Here is an 11,776-nt window from a genome sequence, read left to right as displayed (position 1 = left end):
AATTGGATTCTGCATATAACTGGAAAAACTATGATTCTAAATTTAATAAAAGCAAGATGGTAAAATGAATAGAATGAATATTAAACCTAATCTAGATGCCATTTTTAAAATATGAAATCACACGAAATATAAAGATAAAAGGAATAGAAAACAACAGGGGAAATTCGATCATCCTTAATATTGGCTAATCGGAATGGGGGATCCGATCCATCAATCAGATGGATCCCTCTATTCAGTACAACCTTAATCAATGCTATAACCTCATAAAATCACCTTTGTAACTGGGTGAATCCGGTTGTTGAACTGAATTCATGCTGGACTCACAGAGAAAATTGCAGTAGCAAGGAGGCAAAGGCTTACCTTGGGGCCTTGCTGCCAAAGTAAAGAAGAGATGCCGACTGGAGCTACTTTGGAGGTGATGCTGAAGATGTGGCTGCCGGCTGGACTAGTTGATGAAGGAGGGAGCTGTTGTGGCTGGTAGCAAAGGTGTGAAGGAGGAGCTTGGAAGAAGCTGGAAGAGGTGCAACAATGAGGGCTGTAGCCAAAGGAGAGAGAGAGAGAGAGAGAGAGAGAGAGAGAGAGAGAGAGAGAGAGAGAGAGAGAGAGAGAGAGAGAGTAGCCAATGTGAGCTTCTCTCCTTTTTTTTAACAAAAGACTTAGGATTTCATGAAATAGGGATAAGGTTAAGAGGGGTTAATGAGTGGGGGAGTAAGGTTTACATGGATGGGCTGGAGTAAGTAGGGAAATAAAGGAAGGGAAGGGAAGAAGGAAAGAAAAGGGAAGAAGAAGAAAGGAAAGAAAGAAGAAGAAGAAAAGGAAGAAGAAAAAGAAAAAAGGTTTCAAAAAAGGTTTACATGAACAATGCTTCCAGTATCTAGGTATCAGTCCTTATTCGCAGTCACCATGAAGGTTTCAAAGATTACAACAAACCTCTCCTCTAATTCATTTAGCTTGGGACCAATCATCTTCTGTTTTTTGCGTTCTCTAGCAAAATGGTCAAACTTGTCACAATCATAGCAACTAAATTTTTTTTTATGAGTTAGCTTTTTACTTTTCACGAAAATCTTTTTATTTTTTTGCGTTTTCATGATTTTGCCACCCTTGTTACTAATGATATTCAATTTAGGATAACACTCTTTAGGACTCAATTTCTATTTGTCATGAAGATGAGTCTCCTATTCAATTCAGATATCCTTAAAAAGACCATCTAAAGTGATTTTCTCATTTTTATGTTTTAGGTGATTCCTATATTCTTTTCAAGAATCAGGTAGTTTTTCAATGATGACTGCAACTTAAAAATCATCATCAAGATACATACCTTCTCCCTTGATCTTATAAGTCAATATTTGCATCTCATGAATTTGAACTAGTATAGGCTTATCATCAATAATAGAAAAATTAACATATTGGTATACGATAAACCTTTTATTTTCAACATCTTTTGCATTGTACTTGATCTCCAAAGCATTCCATAATTTATTAGTCGACTCCAAAGGAGAATACAAGTCAAAGAGAGAATCGGCTAAAGTGTTCATAATATGCCCTTTGCATATGTAGTTTTCTGTGTGTCACTTCTCTCGCTCTTTCTAATGTTCTTCTATCTCAATTTCTTCAGCAGCAACAATGGAGCAAGACTTTTTGAGGACATAGTCGATGTGTAGCTCAGACAACAGAAAGAGACCTTTGATTGCCACCGCTTAAAGTTTGACACATCAAATCGATCAAGTTTCTCATGGTCACAGCTCAACAAATTGATGAAATTGGATGTCAAACTTGAGGTCATTTTGAAGTTCTAAAATTGTTTGAACAATTGGTGACTAAAAATAAGATTTAGGAAAATCAAGATCCCAAGCCTAAAGGCTCATTCTTGAGATTGCTATCTTTAGAACTTCAATCACCCTACTTCGAGAATTTCAAAATTACGAAAAGGGTTTGTTCACGACTGAGTTTATAGGATACAACTAGGCTTGAACCTCAAGAGAGTCACTGTCTCGCAAGATCAGGTGACCTCTCCCACACTTGAACTTGGCAAGCCAAATTGAGAACAAAAGAATAGAAAGTGAAAGCTTGAGAATTAGAAAATTTGATGATCCAAAAGACGAAAAATAAAAAATTTATAGACTTTACGAAGGCCATGACGTTTTTGTGATAAATAAAATTAAAGGGCATAAATTCAATGATTTAAAAATTAGACGAAAATGACCTTGAAAGGTCACCCACCTTTGACTAACGATCAAGGACCTCCAAAACCATCCAACAGTCACAATGCCTCATAACCACTATATAAATGCATTTTCAAAGTCTTTCAAATGGCCAAACCATTTGAAAAATGAAATGTCAAAAGACGGCTTGGTCAAAGCAAACCTCAGTACCTCACATGCGCCTCACACCACAAAGTGCAAAGTGTGCCATTAAAATGCCACATTGCGCCTAAAGTGCACACGTGCGTGCGTGTGCACGAATGACACATTCGTTCTTGCGTGAAGCACAACAATGTTCATAACTCACCCTAACACACACGATTTACCAAAGCAAAGAATAGAGAACAAACACTCTATTTAAACCACCAAAAAAAATTCTCCCTCTTAGATATGAGACTAAACATTTTCAAAGCACTTTTGGTGAGAAACAATAAATCACCAAAAACTTTACAAATATATTATGTTTTGAAACTTTTTCCAACAGACTCACCATGGAGGGCTCTCTGTTCAAGTGAGACTTGACCCACATATATATGAGGATTTTTCTTGGATGCTTCTTCTTCTCTATAAGATTTGCTCACTTGCTTCAAATTGAATTACACGACACGCTAGACAGCTATAGGACTTTTCTTGGTTTCCTTGATACCATTTGTATCTCATTTAGAGATTTTGTTGTTGATATGAAGGGGAGTGACATGTTGTAAATATCAATGAGCGTAACTTCTGTAACCATTACTGTCAGAGCCTCTTAAATTTTACAGCAATGAATATAGCAGTTTCGGCTTTCATTTTTCATTTTCACTTCACAATCGATATCAAAGCAGCAATTTGCCATATTTCACAACAGTTACCACAAACTAATCAACAAGAGTAGTTCACATAATTCTAAGAATCCCTATGTATATATATGTAGAGAGAGAGGGTAAATATTGGTTACTAATGAAGGTATTGAGTAGAAATCACTCTTTTATCCAAAAAATTCCAATTTTTTGTAGATTAAATGTTACTAATGTGATCTACATGGCATGTTTAGTAGGAAACCTGTTTTGAATAATGTGATTATGACAAGTAATTAGGTTTTTAAAGGGTTTCAAAAATCAATGGCTCATAATGTGCCAAAATTTTATCAATTATTGAAACAAAATTGTTTAATGCATAAATAGGACTTTATAATCTAAAAAAATTCAAAAATTTTAAGCCTTTGTTTAGTACATTATAAAATCCTATTTGTGATTAAAAAGTTTGGTCCAAGATCCAATTATTATATTTTTTAGTGTAGATATCACATCTATATGAACAAATTTATCAAAAAATACTTTTAAAAATGTTTTTTGAATGTAGTTTGGATTGTTTTTACCTTTTTGGGGTGGATATATTTGAATTTTAAAAGAAATTTGTTGTAGCATGAGAATCAAGTTGTGCAATCATTAAGTTGTCTATGTGGGATGTTTCATTAAGTAGAAAGGGATGAGAACCGATGTCTATAATCAGTTTGACAGAGAGGAAAGTGGATAAGTTCAAAGGAACCTTGATACAAAGAAGTGTTCAAGGCACCGTGAATGTCGTTCATCATAAAAATGGATTGACAGTCAAAACCTACAAATGTTTATGTTTTGGCTTTTGCCATCCATTTCTTAGACTGATGTCATTCATCTAGAAAGTGAATGGCATCAGAAATTCTTTTGGGTAAGTGGGGAGAAAAACTTTAGGAGAGTTATAACAACCATTCATTTAAGTGGCAATCCACATCCAAGTACAGATTTCTGTCAAAGGTTCCTAGGACTTGCTCTGCTCTTAAAAGAAGAATGAGCCACTCATGTTGCTGCATGATAAAATTCTACAGTCAAGGGGCCTATAACTGGCAGATCTTATCGCATCTCCACTGCCCACAACTACCAAATCTTATCGGTCAAGGGGATGTTCTTCTCCTTCACATTTTGCGGCAATTACTTCCTCTTTATTCTTAGTATCTGGGACAATTAATTCATTTTGGTTCTCACTATCCAAGACAATTAATTTTCTTTATATTCAGAGTCTGCTATGTGTATATGCCATTTTTCGACAATTATGGTTATTATGCTGCTTGTGCCGGTGGACCATCATTATTTCCTTATTCTTCTTATTCATAATATAAAATAATTAGTGCTCTAAGCGCCACATTAGCATCTATCTCTAACATATGTTGGAAGGTGAGGTGAGGGACACTTCATTGCCATGTGGTGTTTGAAAGAAATGATGCCATCTATAAAGCAGACACCACAATAGTTGTACTTTAAAAATTTTACTTCTATATATGTGCAATATTTTCTCAATGGATCTTCATGTCCCCCACATCTTTATATCTATTAACAAAATCAAGAAATAGTTAATAAAATTACAGTTCTCATAAATGCAAAATCATGTGTGTCCATGTGTTTGTAAGTTGAAATTGTAAAGGTAGAAAGAAAAAGAAAAAGATTTACCTCCATGCATTTGTAAGCATATCATAAATGATAAATGTAAAATCATGTTTGTCCAAAAGTAAATCATTCACCATCACAAAAATAACTACATGTAAGCATACAGGCAAGTAACTCTAGTGGGTTCTAGGTTATATAGATATTTTGTTGAATAATAAGCACAAAATGAAGTTTCACTCTAGTGGGTTCAAATCCTGCCCTCTACAACCTTATTCTACTTATTTTTTTAAATAAATAAATTCAGCTCGAGCTTGAACTCAAGTAGAGTTTATACACAAAACATTCAAGCTTGGCATCACCTACCCGATTGGTAACTGCTGGTCTTGATAACAGAAACAAAATTTACATCAATATGACCCTTTATAAAACTATAATTTACATGCAAAATGACCCTTTATAAATCTATAATCATGTTGAATATTAAATTGTTGGCATATGACTTTAATTTTCTGCTTGTATTGATCTCTTTAGCCAGCTGAGGGCCGAAGCCTCATCGGATTGATGCTCATGTAATGACTTCACTTAACTAATAAACTGATTTTACCTTCTCTCATGAAACTTGAGGTTTTATGTTGATGGATTTCTTTTTTTTTAATTGATGAAGAACCCTCATAAAACAAGAAAAACCCTGGGTTATTATAATTGATGAAGAATCCACAACTCACAACTACAACTAGGTTCAATGAGTTATTTGGCCGATAAAAAAAAATCTGTCATGAGCAGAATTGACAGAGCATTGAATAGAAAACCATATTACTAAATATTGAGAAAATTTTTCTTGTTATACAATTTATATATCTTGTGTATAAAAAACAAAGTACACATAAAAAACACATATACAAAGCAGGTGAAACAAATTGAACACAAGTTACAAGAGGAAAAAATTTAGCGATCCACTATAATCATCACCAAGTTCGAATTATTTACATGTGAACATATACAAAGAGTTTTGTTTGAAACAACAAGAAGGGGAAACAAATTCAACATATAAATCTAATCATCTCCAATATTCGGAGCATCATCCTCTTCATTGTCTCGATCTGCCCCTTCATCCATGCCTCCATCAGCTCCTCTACGCTAATTATCTCCAGCATCCTACAAGATAACCGAAAGGTTAGTATTGATAAACAAAATATAATAAAATAAATTATAGGCAATGCACCTAATCTAAGGCAATCAAAGTAACATGGATGAATGACACATAGACTATCAATAAAGTGAAGGCCATTAACATAATTAAGATATGTGTTCTAAGGGTGACAAAAAAATTCATAGTAATTCAATCATGCAAATATGTGTTCTAAGGTTGTCAAAAAAATGCCACAGTGATTCAATCATGCATATATGGTTTCTAAGGTTGTCAAATAAATGTGTTATGTATCACAATCATGCATATATATGTTATAAGGCAGACAAAAAACTTTCATAATGATGAAATCATGCTTATATGTGTTATAAGTTTGTCAAAAAACTTTTATAGTGATTCAATCATGCATATATGTGTTATAAGGCAGTCAAACAATTTCATAGTGATGAAATCATGCTTATATATGTGTTCTAAGGTTGTCAAAAAACTTTCAAACTGATTCAATCATGCATATATGTATTCTAAGGTTGTCTAACAACTTTCATAGTGATTCAATCATGCATATATGTGTTATAAGGTAGTAAAAAAACTTTCATAGTGATGAAATCATGCTTATATGTGTTCTAAGGCTGTCAAAAAACTGTTATAGTGTTTCAATCATGCATATATGTGTTATAAAGCAGTAAAAAAACTTTCATAGTGATGAATTCATGCTTATATGTGTTCTAAGGTTGTCAAAAAACTCTCATAGTGATTCAATCATGCATATATGTGTTATAAGGCAGTCAAACAATTTTATAGTGATGAAATCATGCTTATATATGTGTCCTAAGGTTGTCAAAAAACTTTCATAGTGATTTAATCATGCATATATGTGTTATAAGGCAGTCAAAAAACTTTCATAATGATGAAATCATGCTCATATGTGTTCTAAGGTTGTCAAAAAACTTTCATAGTGATGAAATCATGCTTATATGTGTTCTAAGGTTGTCAAAAAACTTTTATAGTGATTCAATCATGTATATGTGTTATAAGGCAGTCAAACAATTTCATAGTGATGAAATCATGCTTATATATGTGTTCTAAGGTTGTCAAAAAACTTTCATAGCGATTCAATCATGCATATATGTGTTATAAGGTAGTCAAAAAACTTTCATAGTGATGAAATCATGCTTATATGTTTTCTAAGGTTGTCAAAAAACTTTTATAGTGACTCAATCATGCATATATGTGTTATAAAGCAGTCAAAAAACTTTCATAGTGATGAAATCATGCTCACATGTGTTCTAAGGTTGTCAAAAAACTTTTATAGTGATTCAATCATGCATATATGTGTTATAAGACAATCAAACAATTTCATAGTGATGAAATCATGCATATACTAACTTGAAATCTAACAACATGAAACAAATGACATGAAACTTTCATACCTGATGGGCACTTGCAGACGAAGTTCTTCTGTCCTGAAAAAAGTTGCACAACTTGTTACGAACAACGTCAGAAATAGCTTCAAGTAAAAAGTCACGCACTGTGTCCTTAACAAGTTGGCGGACACCATCCCAAGAATTAGCAGGGTCAATCGGGGGCTAGGAGTTGATGTTGGCGGGAGAGCTCAGGCTGGAGGAGGCAACGACTGGTGTAGTGTTCATATTACTCCCAAACTCGAATACACGACCCTTTTTTGGTTCACTGTTTGCAGTCATCCATGCTGCAGAATCAAAAGGCGGATGCTGAGTGGAGTCATCGTCATATCGCTTTACCATCTGTTGCTCGTATGACTCCTACAAAGTAATGATTGTAGTATGAATTAATAATTAAGAATTACAATGTTCATGGTAATTTGTCTATTATAATGTTTATTAATACAATAAATACATATCGATGTCACTCTTGCCTTCTCTGATAAGAACTCTCCCGTGCTCTTACGTTTATGTGTTTCAGCAAACACATCCTTGTAAGGTACAATGCCTCATTTTTCTACTTTCTACGAGGTTAAATAATAAAAAAATCAATTAAAAAGTATGCAACAATACTTATAAATTTGACAAAATATATTGATGAGTTACCATTTTCTTTTGGTGACTCCCAAAAGTTCTAGATCCACCTGTGTGTAGATGGGCATCGGGCATTTTCACTCGGTTTTGTGCAGCCTTTGTTGAGCAGTTTTGAAATTCATAGCCCGCCCACTTGTTGCACATTGCATTCCAATAATCTGACCTGATAGTAGGGAGGGTCATGGCCCTTCCACTGCAGTGGATCATATATCCCACTAGATGTTTTTATTGTTGCAGTCTTCATATTGTGCAGTATGTCAACAAATCGACTGTCAGCCATCTTCTGCCACATCCGCCTCGTGTCTTGCTCCTTCTTTATCAGACCCCTTTGTAAATCACATATTTCTTGGTCATTAACATCACCATGGCAGACCTATAAGCATAAACAATGACTGTGATCACGACCAATTAAGTAACATATTGTTGTTTACACGGAAAGAATGCATGTCATTGTCCTTACCAACTCTTTCAACCATGCCACAAACTTATTTTCACGTTGTTTCTGTACTTTTGAATTTGTGAGATATGAAAGTTCTTTTCACAACTCCAGATCAAATCGTTTATACTTAACAAATAATTATATTACTGAATTATGTACGTACATAGAGAACTTAGTGTAACATATTAAGTATACTTACTTGATGTAGGGGTCGATCATAAAGCAATTAAAAAAGATATAGATTTATGTTGCATCTTGCTCTCGATCTTCCACGAGTCTTGATCGGCAATTGCCAAAGGCATGCCCAAGTGATTTAAATATCGATAGTTCGTCAGCCACAGTAACTTGTTCTCCATCATCATTACGCGGTAGGCAAGTGTAACATGTTGGAATGTGAGGTTCAAAGTATATAGATAAGAAATTTGAAATCTCTTCTAAAGTGTACGCCTCACAAATTGAACCCTCCACTCTTGCTTTATTCAAACCTTTTTTTTGAGGTCAAACATGCATCTGTCAACAATATACATCTCGTAATACAATAAATTCTCAATAGCATTAAAGAGAAAAATATAAAAAAAATATATACCTTTTAAATAGGTACATTCACCGATATTGCACAAAACCATCAACCCTAAGTTCATATGGCAAATGTATAATCACATGTTCTATAACATCAAAAAGTGCTAGCAGAAATATCTTCTCTACCTGGCAAATAGTAGTGATGACAGAATCCTCGAGATTCTTTACCTCAGTTACTACAACTTTCAATGCGCACAATGTTCTAAAAAATCTACTCAACTCGAATAATACCCCATATAGGTTTGTCTAACATATCATGGAATGCTAGAAAAATCAATTGTTGCATAATGACATGACAATCATGGATCTTCAACCCATATCATTGTCCCTCGTCTATCTTCACAACCCGAGAAATGTTAGAGACATATTCATCTAAAAATCTCAATTGTCTCAACCATTGACATACCTGTTTTACTTGATCTGGTCTAAGAACGTACCTTAACTTTGGTTTCAGTACTTTGCCATTGTACTCTTTGAGTTCCAATTCTGGTCTTTTACATATTACTTTTAAATCCATACGGGCCTTCGGATTGTCCTTCATTTTCTCTTTGACATTCATTACCATATTGAAAAGATTATCAAACATATTTTTTCTTCACATGCATCACATTCAAATTATGTCGTATCAATAAGGTCGGCCAATATGGTAGTTCCCAAAATATAGATTTCTTTGTCCAATTATGATCATTTCCAAATCCAAGGAAGGGTGTCGGACTATGGGCATTTATCAGTCCATATGAAAAGTATCATAATCGTCTTAAAATCTCTATGCCAGACAACCGTGTAGGTGGACCTTCCATTTCAGTTGTGCCTGCTCGGAACACTTTCCTTTATCGTCGGAACAGATGGTCGCTGGGTAGAAATCGATTGTGACAATCAAACCAGCACGACTTCCTTCCATGCATCAATCTAAAAGATTTTGTATCCTCCATGCAGTGCGGATATGCCAACCTCCCATGTGTGCTCCAACCAGATAACATACCATATGAAAGGAAGTCACTGACTGTCTATAGAACAACAGCCTTCATATTGAAGTTTTATTTTTTATGGGCATCGTACGTGAGAACACTGTCATCACACAGTATTTTCAGTTTATCAATCAATGACCTTAAATATACATCAAGATTTTGGCCCTGAGAGGTTAGACCAGGGATCAATAGAGACAATAAAAGATTTTGACATACACAAGCTTGGAGGAAAGTTGTATGGGGTGACAAATACTGGCCAACATGAGTATGGAGTTGATCTACCCCAAATGGATTAAATTCATCTGTACATAAACCGAGCCTAACATTTCTCACTTTCATTGCGAAGGTCTGATGAGTATGATCAAAGTTCTTCCAAGCTTCCGTGTCAACAGGATACGTGATCTTGTCTTCATCATGTCGAACTTTATTTGTATGTCATCTCATGTGTTTAGCTGTCCTCGAAGACATATACAATCGTTACAATCTAGGGGTGAGAGAAAAGTAGCGAAGCGACTTGTATGACACTTTTTTGACCTCGTACTACCATTGTCTCTTGTCTTTGACTTGAACCGAGGATGCCTACATGACGGACATGATCGGCTATTTTCTTTATCTTTAAAATACAACATGCAATGATTTGGATAAGAATCTATCTTTTGAAACTCCATACCTAGAGCGTTGACCATAACCTTCGCACGATAGAAATTTTGTTGCAATTTCTCATCTTTGGGCAACATATTCTTCACAATAGAGCAAAAACGATCAAAACATGATGGGCTCAAATTATACTCAAACTTTAAATTCAGTAGTTAAAGAACTGCAAACAAGATAGTATGACTCTCACAACCATTCCAAAGTGGCTCATCAGCATCTCTAAGTCATAAAATCTACTAACTGCATCGCTTGCTACTTCTTCCTCTACCCAAGTTGGTACATCACTAGGACCATAGAAGAACCTAGTTCTGGTCCTGCGACATTAAATATCAAATCCACATATGGATTATCGTACACCACATCTACCTGTGCATCAAAATTGTTCTAAAATTCTTCACCATAAAGCGTCCAATTCTGATAATCACTCACAAAACTTTTCTTGTATATGTAATGTCTAACGCCATGAGGTTCTACAAATCGATTGTTCTTATATATCATGCAGGGGCACCTGATCCAACCAGTGAGATCCACTGTATTGACACTTGCCATTGCAAATTCAATAAAACTATCAATGTCATTCATATATTCAAGCGATACCTCATTGTCAACTATCTTACGGTGCATTCATTCACGGTTTGCAGTCATTTTGTCCTATGATGTTACGGATATTATCATAACCAATTAAAAGAGAATCATAAGAATGTTATGATGAGGAAAATGTCTAATTTGTCATGCATTGATGGTGGATGTAATGATTTGATATATATCACACACACACACACACACACACACACACATATATATATATATATATATATATATATATATATATATATATATATATATCATTCAATCACAAGAACTATGATGCATGCATTGATAACTTAATATTTTCATGTGCAAAATCATCACATCATATTTACACTCATCACTAGGATATTTAGAATAATGAAATCATATTCATCAACACACTACATTCATTTGAAGCATGTTTTCATGATACAATTTCATATGGAAGGCATAATCAAATTGAAAATAACTTCATGCAAGCTTGGATATAATCACATCAAACATGTCAATACAATCACGCATTCATACCACAATAATGTCAAACATGTACCTGCAACAAACATATTTCAATATCTTGCTAACTACTACTATGACTAGCATGAAATCTGAACTCTAAAAATAAAAACACTTCTATTTTCATACATTCAAATCATGTTGAACATGATCTCTGAACTCTAGCAAAACAGTCCTAGATATCCACAACTAAGTGAGTGTGTGAATAGAAAAGTGTTTCATCCAAGAAATTAAATAACCTGTGATGCGTCT

This window comes from Nuphar pumila, chromosome 10 (assembly GCF_984573655.1).
Source record: "Nuphar pumila chromosome 10, dmNupPumi1.hap1.1, whole genome shotgun sequence".
Taxonomy (NCBI): Eukaryota; Viridiplantae; Streptophyta; class Magnoliopsida; order Nymphaeales; family Nymphaeaceae; genus Nuphar; species Nuphar pumila.
Note: the sequence above shows the minus strand (reverse complement) of the source record.